Source organism: Prionailurus bengalensis, chromosome A1, assembly GCF_016509475.1.
Source record: "Prionailurus bengalensis isolate Pbe53 chromosome A1, Fcat_Pben_1.1_paternal_pri, whole genome shotgun sequence".
NCBI lineage: Eukaryota > Metazoa > Chordata > Mammalia > Carnivora > Felidae > Prionailurus > Prionailurus bengalensis.
The window spans coordinates 66,830,206-66,843,608 of NC_057343.1; positions in this window are offsets into that span (position 1 = coordinate 66,830,206).

The following is a 13,403-nucleotide window of genomic DNA, read 5'->3' on the forward strand; positions in this document are numbered from 1 at the left end:
GTTGCAATGTTCTTGACTGTGAGTTCAATGTTAATGAGTCAACAACTTGTATTCAATGAGACGCCTGTACACAGAAACACACATAAAACAAAACTGCATATTGGTCAGTTGGTGAAAATGTTGTGGCCAGGGGCTCGTAGGAATCTAACCTTGTATTCCCCCAGAGGCAATAATTCAGTATTCGCTAATTCAGTGTTTGCTGCAACTTTGTAAAACCCAACTACTGTGAATAACAAGAAATGACTGTATCATCAAAATTGCTTACTTCAGCCCAGGACCAGATGGTCTCACTGGCAAATGTTATCAAACATTGAAAGAAAAGTTAACACCCATCCTTCTGAAACTCTTTCAGAAAATCAAAGAAGAGGGATCACTCCCAGATTCATTCTATGATTCTATCAATCATTATCCTGATACCTAAACCAGAAAAAAAAAAAAAAACCACTGCTAGACAGGAAGACTACAGGCCAACATCCCTGATGAATATAGATGCAAAAATTCTCAACACAATACTAGCACACCAAACTCAGCAGCACATTTAAAGGATCATTTGCCGTGATCAAATGAAATTTATCCCTGGCATACAAGGATGGTTCAACATATGCAAATCAATCAATGTGATGCCATATTAATGGAATGAAAGAAAAGAATCATAGGATTATCTCAAAAGATGCAAAAAAAAAAACAGGTGACAAAATTCAAACATCCATTTATCCATTCATGATAAAAAATACTCTTCAGAAATTAGGCACAAAAGGCACACATCGCAACATAATAAAGGCCATATATGACAAGCCCACAGCCAACATCATACTCAATGGTGAAAGGACAAAAGCTTTTCCTCTAAGATCAGGAACAAGACAAGGATGTCCGCTCTCACCACTCCTATTCAACATAGTACTGGAAGTCTTAGGTACAGCGATCAGGCAAGAAAAAAGAAATAAAAAGTATCAGAAAAGAAGAAGTGAAACTGTCTCTATTTCAGACATGATTTTACACAGAGAAACTTCTAAGAACTCAGCCAAAAAAACTGTTAGATCTAATCAATAAATTCAGTAAAATTGCAGGATATAAAATTAACATACACAAATAAGTAGAATTTTTATACATTAGTAACGAAATTTTTGAAAAAGAAATAAATCAACCCCATTTATAAAAGTATAAAAAGCAATAAGTGGGAATAAATTTAACTAAGAAGGTGAAAGATCTGTATGCTGAAAACCACAAGGCATTGATGAAAGAAATGAAAGAAGACAAAATAAATGGAAAGATATCTGGTGTTCAGGGATTGAAATAATTAATATTATTAAAATGTCAATACTACTGAAAGCCATCTATAGATTCAATGCAATCTCTATCAAGATTCCAATGGCATTTTTTACAGAAGTAGAAAAATACTCCTAAAACTTATATAGAACTTTAAAAACCCCAAATAGCCAAAAAAAAATCCCAAAAAAGAAGAACAAATCAGAAGGCAACACACTTCATGATTTTAAGCTATCCTATAAAGCTATAGTCATCAAAACAGTATGGCACTAGCATAAAAACAGACAAATAGATCAATGGAACAGTACTGAGAGCCCAGAAATAAATCTAAACATATACAGTGAACTAATATTTTTAAAGGGAACCGGGAACACTCAATGGAGAAAAGAGAGTTTCTTCTTTAATAAATAGTGCTGGGATAATTGGATATTCACATGTAAAACAATGAAACTGGACCCATTATCTTGCAACATGCACAAAAATTAACTCAAAATGGATTCAAGACTTACTGTAAGGGGTGCCTGGGTGGCTCAGTCGGTTGAGCATCCAACTTTGGCTCAGGTCATGATCTCATGGTTCATGAGTTCAAGCCCCACATCGTGCTCTGTGCTGACCGCTGGGAGCCTGGAGTCTGATTCGGATTCTGTGTCTCCCTCCCTCTCTGCCACTCCCTCACTTGCACTCTGTCTCTCTCTCCAAAATAAATAAACATTTAAAAAAAAAGACAATGTAAAACATGAAACCGTGAAACTCCAAGAAGAAAACATGGGAATAAAATTCCTTGGCATGGGTCTTGGGAATGATTTTTTGGGCATGACACCTAAAACACAAGCAACAAGATCAAAAATAAACAAGTGAGACTATATTAAACTAAAAAGTTTCTACACAGCAAAAGGAACCATTAACAAAGTTAAAAGACAAGTTAGCTTACAGAATGGGAAAAAAATACTTGCAAACTGTATAGCTGATAATGGATTAGTATCCAAAACATATAAAGAACACATACAACTCAATAACACACACACACACACACACGCACACACTTCAATTTAAAAATGGCAAAAGACCTGTTTCTCCAAAAAAGATATACAAAAAACCAACAGGTACTTGGAAAGATGCTCAGCATCACTAGTTATTAGGGAAATATAAATTAAAGCCACAATGAAATATCTGCTGAAATGATTATCATCAAAAAGCAAGACATACCAGATGCTGGCAAGGATGTGGAAAAAAGGAAACCTTTGTGCACTGTTGGTGGAACTATAAATTGGTACAGCCACCATGAAAAACAGTATGAAGCATCCTCAAAAAATGAAAAATGAAACAGCCATATAACCCAGCAATTCCACTTCTAGGAATATATCCAAAGGCAACAGAAACACTAACTCAAAGAATATCTGCACCCACATGTTCATAGGAACATTATTTATAATAGCCAAGACATAAAAATAATCTAAGTGTCCACTGATGGATAAATGCATAAAGAAGTTGTGATACACACACACACACACACACACTGGGATATAGTTCAGCCATAAAAACAAACAAACAAACAAACAAACAAAAAACAAGGAGGCGCCTGGGTGGCGCAGTCGGTTAAGCGTCCGACTTCAGCCAGGTCACGATCTCGCGGTCCGTGAGTTCGAGCCCCGCGTCAGGCTCTGGGCTGATGGCTCGGAGCCTGGAGCCTGTTTCCGATTCTGTGTCTCCCTCTCTCTCTGCCCCTCCCCCGTTCATGCTCTGTCTCTCTCTGTCCCAAAAATAAATAAAAACGTGGAAAAAAAAAATTAAAAAAAAAAAAAAAACAAGGAAATCCTACCATTTGCAACAACATGGATGGATCTCAAAGCCATGAGGCTAAGTGAAATAAGTCAGACAAAGACAAATACTGTATGATCTCACTTGTATATGGAATCTAAAACAAAACAAAACAAAACACCAAAAACAAACTCATAGAAAAAGAGCTCAGACTTGTGGTTAGCAGAGGGGATGCAGAATTGGGGGAAAGTGGTCAAAAGGCCTAACCTTCCAGTTATAAGGACAAGGGACAGAATGGACAACTTGACTAGAGCTACCACCGCTCCATGGGCTATAGCCTGGTGGTTAAGAGATCAAATCCTAAGAGTTCTCATCATAAGGAGAAAACAATGTTTCCTTTATCCTTTTCTTTTTACTGTGTCTATGTGACAAGATGGGTGTTAGCTGTACATATTATGGTAGTCAGTTCACAATACATGTAAATCAAACCAAAAAAGAATTGCTTACTTTGTATTCTCCCTCTTAGCTGAATCTAACCAAACCTGATAACACTGCAGTGGTCCTGCCGTTAAATCACATCCATTTTAGGGACGGCTGGGTGGCTCAGTCAGTTAAGCATCTGACTCTTGGTTTCTTTTTTTTTTTTTTTTTTTTAAATTTTTTTTTTCAACGTTTATTTTTGGGACAGAGAGAGATAGAGCATGAACGGGGGAGGGGCAGAGAGAGAGGGAGACACAGAATCGGAAACAGGCTCCAGGCTCTGAGCCATCAGCCCAGAGCCTGACGCGGGGCTCGAACTCACGGACCGCGAGATTGTGACCTGGCTGAAGTCGGACGCTTAACCGACTGCGCCACCCAGGCGCCCCTGACTCTTGGTTTCAACTCAGGTCATGATCTCATGGTTCGTGGGCTTGAGTTCTGCACTGTCAGTGCAGAGCCTGCTTGGGATTCTATCTCCCTCTCTCTGCCTCTCTCCTGCATGTGTTCTCTCTCTCAGAATAAATAAATACACTTTTAAAAAATCACATCCATTTTAGAGAAAAGGTATTCTTCTAGCCTCCTCTCTAGCATCTGAGATTATATAGACTTTTTAAAAAATCTTTTGATCTGGCCCACAACTGCACCTCTCTAAAGTAACTTTCCCTCCACACGTGTGGCATTCTGATGTCAATACATGAGACCACTTGAGGGCAGAGGGGCCCTGCCTGGAGCTTTTGACAAGTTTGGCTGGGCCCACAGCCCTGAGGGTGGAGAAAAATCAATATCTTGGCCAGCCTATAACTCTGCTCTGACATAAGAGAGCCTGAAGTGAGCTATCATAAGGAATATGCGAATGAATTCGTCTAGAGCCTTGCTGGCCTGCAGATTCCAAAGATGCCCTGCAGGCCTTTGAAGAAGATGGGGAATCCCTCTCCGACCTCAGCCAGCATCCCCAGCAGGCACAGCTACATAATTTACCAGATCCCCTGCACAATGAAAAAGTGTGATGGCCTGTCCAGGAAAAAGGTATGGTGCGAGGTGTTAAAATATAAACTGTTTTCCTTTCTTCCATGATCTCTCTCCCAACTTGTCATGGTATTTTTTAATTTGCTATTTAACACCGCACTTAAGAAATTAAGCTATAACATGAATTTTATTGCTCATCTTTATACTGTGCATTGACAGTTTTAAATGGAAATATAAGTGTTTTGAACTCTTATGCAGAAACCATTGAAATTACACAATCTGTATTTCCTAGCTTATGCATTTGGGTTTTGTTCTTACCAGAACAGTGAAAACACTGCGCCAAACTAACACTAACTGAATTGTTTTCATTTCACTTCTCACACATTCTACCAACACTCTGTACCTTCAGCTTACTGACAAGTAAGGAAGGCCGGGAAGGAAAAGGAGCGGTGGGTTGCTCGGGTTTTCTTTTTCTTTCTGTGTCATATTGTCAGAGGGAGTGGTTGACTAATAGAGAAAAGCTATGATGAGGTTCCCTGGCCATTTGTGTGACTTAGAACACCGTCCACCCCTTTCTGCATTCAATGAGAGTTCTCATTCAAATGAAAGTGTGGCCCTTAGGCTCATCCGTGTTCCTACTCACCTGTCACAGGTGCAACATGCTTGCTGGTACCCACCTTGTGTCCTGCGGAACTCCCTCCCACACCATGGGTCCACGGGAGGTTTGTGTTCATGGGGCATCCCCAGTGCTATATGCAAAAGCAGTGGTGGCTCATTCGGTTAAGTGTCTGAATCTTGATTTCGGCTCGGGTCATGATCTCACGGTTCATGAGTTCAAGCCCCGTGTTGGGCTCTGTGCACTGACAGTGTGGAGCCTGCTTGGGATTCTTTCTCTCCCTCTCTCTCTGCCCCCCCCCACTCATGCGCACATGCACACATGCTCTTTCTCTCTCTCTCAGAATAAATAAATAAACTTTAAAAAGAAAAAAAACCAGTAGCAAGGAACAGCAGGCACATATTATGTGTATCTTCTCCTCTCACATATATGTTGCACTGTCTCAACAGACGTTACATACAAAGTGCAGGTTCAAAGATAAAACTACTAGGAATTTCAAGATGGTGACAACAGAGCACTATAGTGAGCACGGGGCCCTTCTGAGCACAGGACCCTGTGCAACAGTACAGGTCACAGACCCACGATGCACCCCTAGCACCCAGCCTGGTGTGAGCCATACACCTGGATCCCATGTGTGGCTTCTAGAGTAATATATGGAAAGCATGCACTACCCAGACAAGGAAGTCTTGAAAATAAGGACTCATTTCCTGAAGAATAATGAACCCTTGAAATAGTGAATGTGGTCGTTCATCTGGGGTGGGTGCTGATTATCAAATCAGGGGTCTTAACTTATAGTTCATTGGGCAAATTGCGAGCAGTTACTTTAAGAGGCTCTGAGATGATCTCCTCTATAAAAAAAAAAGAAAAGAGAAAGAAAAAAACTGAAAGAAAATCTGAGGTCTGGGTCTGGGTGAGGAACCACACAGATGAGTTCAGCTCTGGAAATACTTTAGAAAGAGATGAGCACACTCCTGGATGGGAAGAACGAATATTGTTAAAATGTCAACACTACCCAAAGCAATTGACACATTCAATGCAATCCCCATCAAAATAACACCAGCATTCTTCAGAGAGCTAGAACAAACAATCCTAAAATTTGTATGGAACCAGAGAATATACCAAATAGACAAAGCAATCCTGAAAAAGAAAACCAAAGCTGGAGGCATCACCATTCCAGACTTCAAGCTGTATTACAAAGTTGTAACCATCAAGACAATATGGAACTGGCACAAAAACAGACATTCAGATCAATGGAACAGAATAGAGAACCCAGAAATGGACCCACAAACATATGGCCAACTATCTTTGACAAAGCAGGAAAGACTATCCAATGGAAAAAAGACAGTCTCTTCAGCAAGTGGTGCTGGGAAAACTGGACAGCGACATACAGAAGAATGAACCTGGACCACTTTCTTACACCATACACAAAAATAAACTCAAAATGGATGAATGACCTAAACATAAAACAAGAAGTCATCAAAATCCTAGAGGAGAAAACAGGCAACAACCTTTTCGAACTCAGCCACAGCAACTTAAGTCTCTGGAGGCAAGGGAAATAAAAGCAAAAATGAATTATTGGGACCTCATCAAGATAAAAAGCTTCTGCACAGCAAAGGAAACAATCAGCAAAACTAAAAGGCAACTAATGGAATGGGAGAAGATATTTACAAATGCCATATCAGACAAAGGGTTAGTATACAAAATTTATAAAGAACTTATCAAACTCAACACCCAAAAAACAAATCATCTAGTGAAGAAATGGGCAAAAGATATGAATAGACACTTTTCCAAAGAAGACATCCAGATAGCTCACAGACACATGAAAAAATGCTCAACATCACTCATTATTAGGAAATACAAATCAAAACCACAATGAGATATAATCTCACACCTGTCAGAATGGCTAAAATTAACAACTCAGGCAACAACAGATGTTGGCAAGGATGCAGAGAAAGGGGAACACTTTTGCACTGCTGGTGGGAACACAAACTGGTGCAGCCACTCTGGAAAACAGTATGGAGGTTCCTCAAAAAGTTAAAAATAGAACTACCCTATGACTCAGCAATTGCACTACTAAGTATTTATCCAAAGGATACAGGAGTGCTGTTTTAAAGGGGCACATGCACCCCGATGTTTATAGCAGCACTACCAACAATAGCCTAAGTATGGAGCCCAAATGTCCATTGACTAATGAATGGATAAAGAAGATGTGGTATATATATACACAATGGAATATTACTCGGTGATCAAAAAGAATGAAACCTCTCTGCCCCTCCCCTGCTCATGTTCTGTCTCTCTCCCTCTCTCTCAAAAAGTAAATAAACATTAAAAAAAAAAGGAATTTTGTTGGAAAGTCAATAAGCAGTATTCACAAACTCTGGAAGGCTGTGGCCATCCTGGAAGAGTTGGGCTCGAGATCCGTGTTGACTTACAGAATCAGATATTCCAGCAGAAGCTAAATCTGTCTTCTTGTGTTAGGTTGGTTCTGTGTTCTCTGTTTCAAAGAAAAGGATGCCTGAAGGTCACCCGGGTGTCGTAGGGAAGGCAAGTCCTGAATGTGGGCCTCTGCAGGAGTGAATGTAGGGACCCATGAAAGGTTCCAAGTTTAGCTTCTTTTGGGACAAGGTAGTGCCATTGTCCCAGGGAAGAAGTGAGATCACACATCCGGTGTTCTAAGGTTTGTAAAGGAAAAGCTGCCAGATCTTGAGGGGAACACTCTCCTTCCTCCTCAGGGAAAGAGACAGTGAGGGAGTTCAGAAACAAGGCTAGTCTGATGTCAAACCCCAGGTTCCCAGGGCAGCTGGTACCCTGGGAGATGCCTTCACAAGTCACTGAAAGAGCTTCACCCAACTGCAGCATGGGCAGCGGAAACAGGACAGTATCCTTCAAAGGACAGCAGAGCACAGACCACTTCAGTAACAAGCAGGCAGGATGTGGTTGGAAGGTACAAGCCCCCAGTTAAAAGATACATAAGGGGTGGGGATGAAATGTACATGATCACTGTAATTAACACTGCCCTCTGGTTATGTTTGAAAGCTGCCAAGAGAGCAAATCCTAAAAGTTCTCATTACAAGGGAAAAGACTTTTTTTTCTTTTTTTAGACATCTATACGAGAGGATGCGTGTTAAGTAAACTTGTAATCGTTTCACATTATGTCTAAGTCAAATCATCGTGCTGTACACCTTAAACTTATATGGTGCTGTAGGTCAATAATGCCTCAATACACTGAAAGGAAAAAAAACTATAGAGCCTGAAAAAAGAAAAACAAAGTCAAGTAGTTACAACAGAAACTGTCCTTCCCTGCAATGTCTAACATAACCATCTGGCTCCTGAGATAAAAGTTTGCAAACCCCCGCGTCAAAACAACAAATATAGGGGCGCCTGGGTGGCGCAGTCGGTTAAAGCGTCCGACTTCAGCCAGGTCACGATCTCACGGTCCGTGAGTTCGAGCCCCGCGTCAGGCTCTGGGCTGATGGCTTGGAGACTGGAGCCTGTTTCCGATTCTGTGTCTCCCTCTCTCTCTGCCCCTACCCTGTTCTTGCTCTGTCTCTCTCTGTCCCAAAAATAAATAAACGTTGAAAAAAAAATTAAAAAAAAAAAAAATAAACAACAAATATACCTTTAATACCACAAAATTTTAAAAATATGTGCAAATTCTGGCTTTTATATAATGGCAAGTAAACTAAAGCGTAAAGATAACTAAATTCAATTATTATGTCGCATGATTAGTCTTGTGGTTGTGGCCACCAACATTTGGATGAGTAATGATAGAGACGTATTACATTTATAAGTTTTTTCATAAATATTCCATTGATGTGTTTAATAAAATTAACTTTTATCACAATTTAAGTAAAATCAATATGTTTTATAATCTAGATTTCTTTACAATACTTTATGTTGATAGTAAAGATTGGAGGATTAAAAATACAATAGAAATGTAGTTAAAGTATCCAATATTTCTGGGGTTCCTGGGTGGCTCAGTCGATTAAGTGTCTGACTTTGGCTCAGGTCATGATCTCGCAGTTTGTGAGTTCAAGCCCCACGTCCCGCTCTGTGCTGACAGCTCAGGGCCTGGAGCCTACCTCAGATCCTGTGTCTCCCTCTGTTTTTGCCCCTCCCCCACTCACACTGTCTCTTTCTCTCTCAAAAATAAAGATTAAAAAAAATTTTTTTAAGTATTCAATATTTCAATAAGTTTTCATAAAACTTGCAAAGTCAGTGTGAATTGTAAATTCTTTTTCATATTTTGCTTCAAAAACTTTTTATTCTAGAATATGCAAAATGTGCTCGATTTTTAAAATTAGACACGTGATTAATTTCAAATTTAAAACTATATAAAAGTCAAATGTGTGTTTACTTTTTAAAATTTAATAACACCTTTAAAAATATTTTTATAACATTAAAAAAAAGGTGGACCACGGTGGTCTGCTGAACTGTTTACAACCAGCTTTCAAACTCCTCCCATGGCATCATGGGAATCAATGGAACAGTTAACAAATTGCCAGTGCTTTTTCCCTTGGGGATGAAGTCAGACTGAAGACTACATCCGCCCCACCAGGTCTGAGCAATACAGAAAGGAGAGAAACCCGAGATGGAAATCCCAGATTTCTTACTAGTTTTTCGTGTATCATATACCTGGGGAAAAAAGAAACATGATCCTTTCTGGACCCCAAGGTTGCACCCTCAGTCATGCCTACTGCTTTTGGAAAGAGACTTTTAAAAAGGTTTGTTTTACATTTTATTTATTTATTTTGAGAGAGAGAGAGAGAGAGAGAGAGCGTGCATGAGCAAGGGAGAGGCAGAGAGAGGGAGAGAGAGAATCCCAAGCAGGCTGTGCACTGAAAGTGTGGAACCAATGCAGTGCTTGAACTCACCAACCGGGAAATCATGATCTGAGCTGAAATCAACAGGAGCTTAACGGATGGAGCCACCCGGCGCCCAGAAAAAGACTTTCTAATTAAGGTTAGGAATATAGCTTCTGTTTATTTTTTCAAATGTCTATTTATTTATTTTGAGAGAGAGGGAGAGAGAGTGCATATGGGGGAGGAGCAGAGAAAGGGAGAATCCCAAGCAGGCCCCACACTGTTAGCACAGAGCCTGGGGAGGGGCGGGGGTGGGGGTGGGGGGAGGACGGGTTCTATCTCACAAGCCATGACTCCACCCACAAAACGTGAGATCATGACCTGAGCTGAAATCAAGAGTTAGACGCTTGACTGACTGAGCCACCTAGGTGCCCTTAATTTTTATTATTAATTGAATTGTTAACAGTGATGAGTGATAAAAGGGCCAAATTATATTTCCTTTGTTTAAGTTTTGTTCAGTAAGTATATTATTTGGACAGGGGGAGGGGTGGAAATAAAGTTCATTTTGCTTAGATTTAAGAGTTTAAGTACATAGATATGTACTTATTCTGATATGTTTAATAGCCTAATGAAACAGAATAGTCCAGGGTTAGGAGTGCAGATTAAAATTAGCCTTGGCGGAATACCATTTACCTGACAGCCACCAAATCTAATTCTAAGGATGGTAAATATCCAAAGACCTTGAAGTTGAAAGCCCAGCAGTAAATACATATTCCCAAGGAGTGAAACAATATTGTAAATTTCTAAGTACACCTCACCATTTCCACATAATGTTTGAGCATGTGTTTTCAGGATTTTTAATATTTTTCATACGCTTTTCTTTTGCAGCCAAACCCACGGTTAACCAGTTTACATCCTGCTGGGTTTAAATCGATCCCCACTCGATTTGCCTCTTTGACCCAGATGTATTACATTTGTGAAGTTTATCACTAGTGTTATTTTCTTGTTTGTTTGTTTCATTTTCCACTCACTTTTCTAAGATATTAAGGAGTGAACATAGAATTAAATATTCAGGTAAGTGAGGTGCCTAGGTGACTCAGTGGGTTAAGTGTCTGACTTCAGTTAGGGTCATGATCTCACAGTTTGTGGGTTCGAGCCCCACGCCAGGCTCTGTGCTGACAGTGCAGAGCCTGCTTATATCTTCTGTCTCCCTCCCTCTCTGTCCCTCCCCTACTCATGTTCTCTCTCTCTCTCAAAAATAAATAAATACTGGGGCACCTAGGTGGCTCAGTTGGTTGAGGTCTTTGAGGACTTCAGCTCAGGTCATGATCTCCCAGCTCGAAGGCTGGTGGGCTCGAGCCCCACCTCGGGCTCTGTGCTGACAGCTCAGAGCCTGGAGCCTGCTTCGGATTCTGTGTCTCCCTCTCTCTCTGCCCCTCCCTCACTGGCACTCTGTCTCTCTCTCCCTCAAAAATAAATAAACATTGAAAAACTAAGTTAAAAAAGTAAAAATAAATAAATAAATAATGTTAACAAAAACAATATTCAAATAAGTACGCAAATAGTGCAAGGAGAAAACCCTAACAGCTCTGTGGAGACTGAGCTGGCTCCCGGCGGGTGGCCCCTATGCGGTGTAGTGCACAATTTTCATTGGTTCGATGATACATGCAAATCCCATGTGCGGTTTGTAAGGCAGTCTAAGGGCATCAATGCATCATTTTCGGAAGAATATGTCCTACAGCAGTCAAATATGTGAAAGACAACAGACGAAATATGGAAGGACCAAAAAAGACCTCTGGAAGGTTAAAATTATAAAGTGAAACACTTTACAGAGAGGCATGTGGTTAGGCAGGGGGAAATCTCTTCATTTCTCTAGACTGTTCTGGAAGCGAGTAAATACCTCCCACTCCAGACTGAGAGTGGTGGGGAGTTAGTCGGCCCTTCCCCTCCCGACTCTACAGTCCCCTTCTGTTTCTTTCCTGGCTCAAAGCCAAGCCGAGGGAGCAAACTAAGGAAAAAGCAGGATCTGAGGCTCCCAGGTATACCTGTGGTGATTCCAACTTGAGCCTGACAGTAAAGTTCATGTCTTAGAAAGAGCAGGAAACACGGAACATTTGCTCTGGCTTCCCTAGCAAAAAAAAAAAAAAAAAAAAAAAAAAGAAAGAAATTGGTAATGAAGCAGAAGCACCATGTCAATTGCTTAAAGTTCACTCACATTTAACATTTCACACACCATTTGCATTCCTGTTCTCTTTCCACCAAGTGAAAAAGGCAGCGGTGCCCTTTGGGGCTTAGCGGCCTGGTTCCTTCCCTCCCTCCCGGATGTGCCTCTCTCGGCTCTGTCACTGTCTCCCTTCCCCCTTTTCCTGGCTCAGCAGGTGAGAGGACTCTACACCAGTGGAAACCGTCTGTGGCTCAGGGACACCCCTCCCCAGACGAAGCACCAAGAAATCACCCAGGCCCTTCCCGCCTGAAAGAGACACCATCCAACACCAGGGCCCTGGTTAGCTTTGCAGATGCCTTTGCGAACTCGGCAGAGCCTGCTTCTGAGTTTCGGAGCTGTGATCGCCCATCTCGATCAAGGAGTCTCACCCACAGCGCTGGTGTCACGTGCCAGGCGTTCCATAGAGACCTGACACATAACTTCGACACTCACTGAGCGGCTTCTCTGTTGCAGGCTGTTGTCGGCCGCATTATGCCCCTGCCCCCAATTTCTGTGGTTGAAATCCCAACCGCCCCCCCCAAACTCAGAATGTAACTATATGTGGAGATGGGGCCTTAAAGCAGTGATTAAGTTACCAATGAGGCAACTGGGGCGAGGAGACCCTAATCCAATCTGACTGGTGTCCTTAAAAGAGGAGGGAAGTTGGACACATGGCGAGATACCAGGGACGCGTGCCCTTGGAGGTGAGCCCATGTGAAGAGGAAGCAAGAGGGGAGTTATCTGCCGGCCATGGAGAGAGGCCTCAGGGGAAAGCAACTCTACTGGCACCTTGATCTTGTGCTTCCAGCCTCCAGAGCCCTGAGAAAACGTCTCTTGTGTAAACCACCCAGTCTGTTATACAGGCAGTGTTCTGAAGAACATACATATACGCACTCAGCTCAGTCCTGCAACAACCTGTGTATGTTTGGAGACGGAGGAACATTGTTATTTTTTAATTGTTAACATTTATTTATTTTTGAGAGACAGAGAGAAACAGAGTGCCAGCAGGGGAGAGGCAGAGAGAGAGGGAGACACAGAATCGGAAACAGGCTCCGGGCTCCGAGCTGTCAGCACAGAGCCCCACGCAGGGCTCGAACTCACCCACCGTGAGATCGTGACCTGAGCCGAAGTTTGATGCTTAACCGACTGAGCCACCCAGGTGCCCCTGGAGGAACATTATTAATATCCTTTTTGCAGACAAGGAAACTAAAGCCCAGAACAGTTTAAAAAAAGAAGTTAAAAATAAAGATTAGGTGGTAAATAAGTGATTGAGCTGGAATTTCAATGCGTATACTCTGGCTCCAGAGACCAC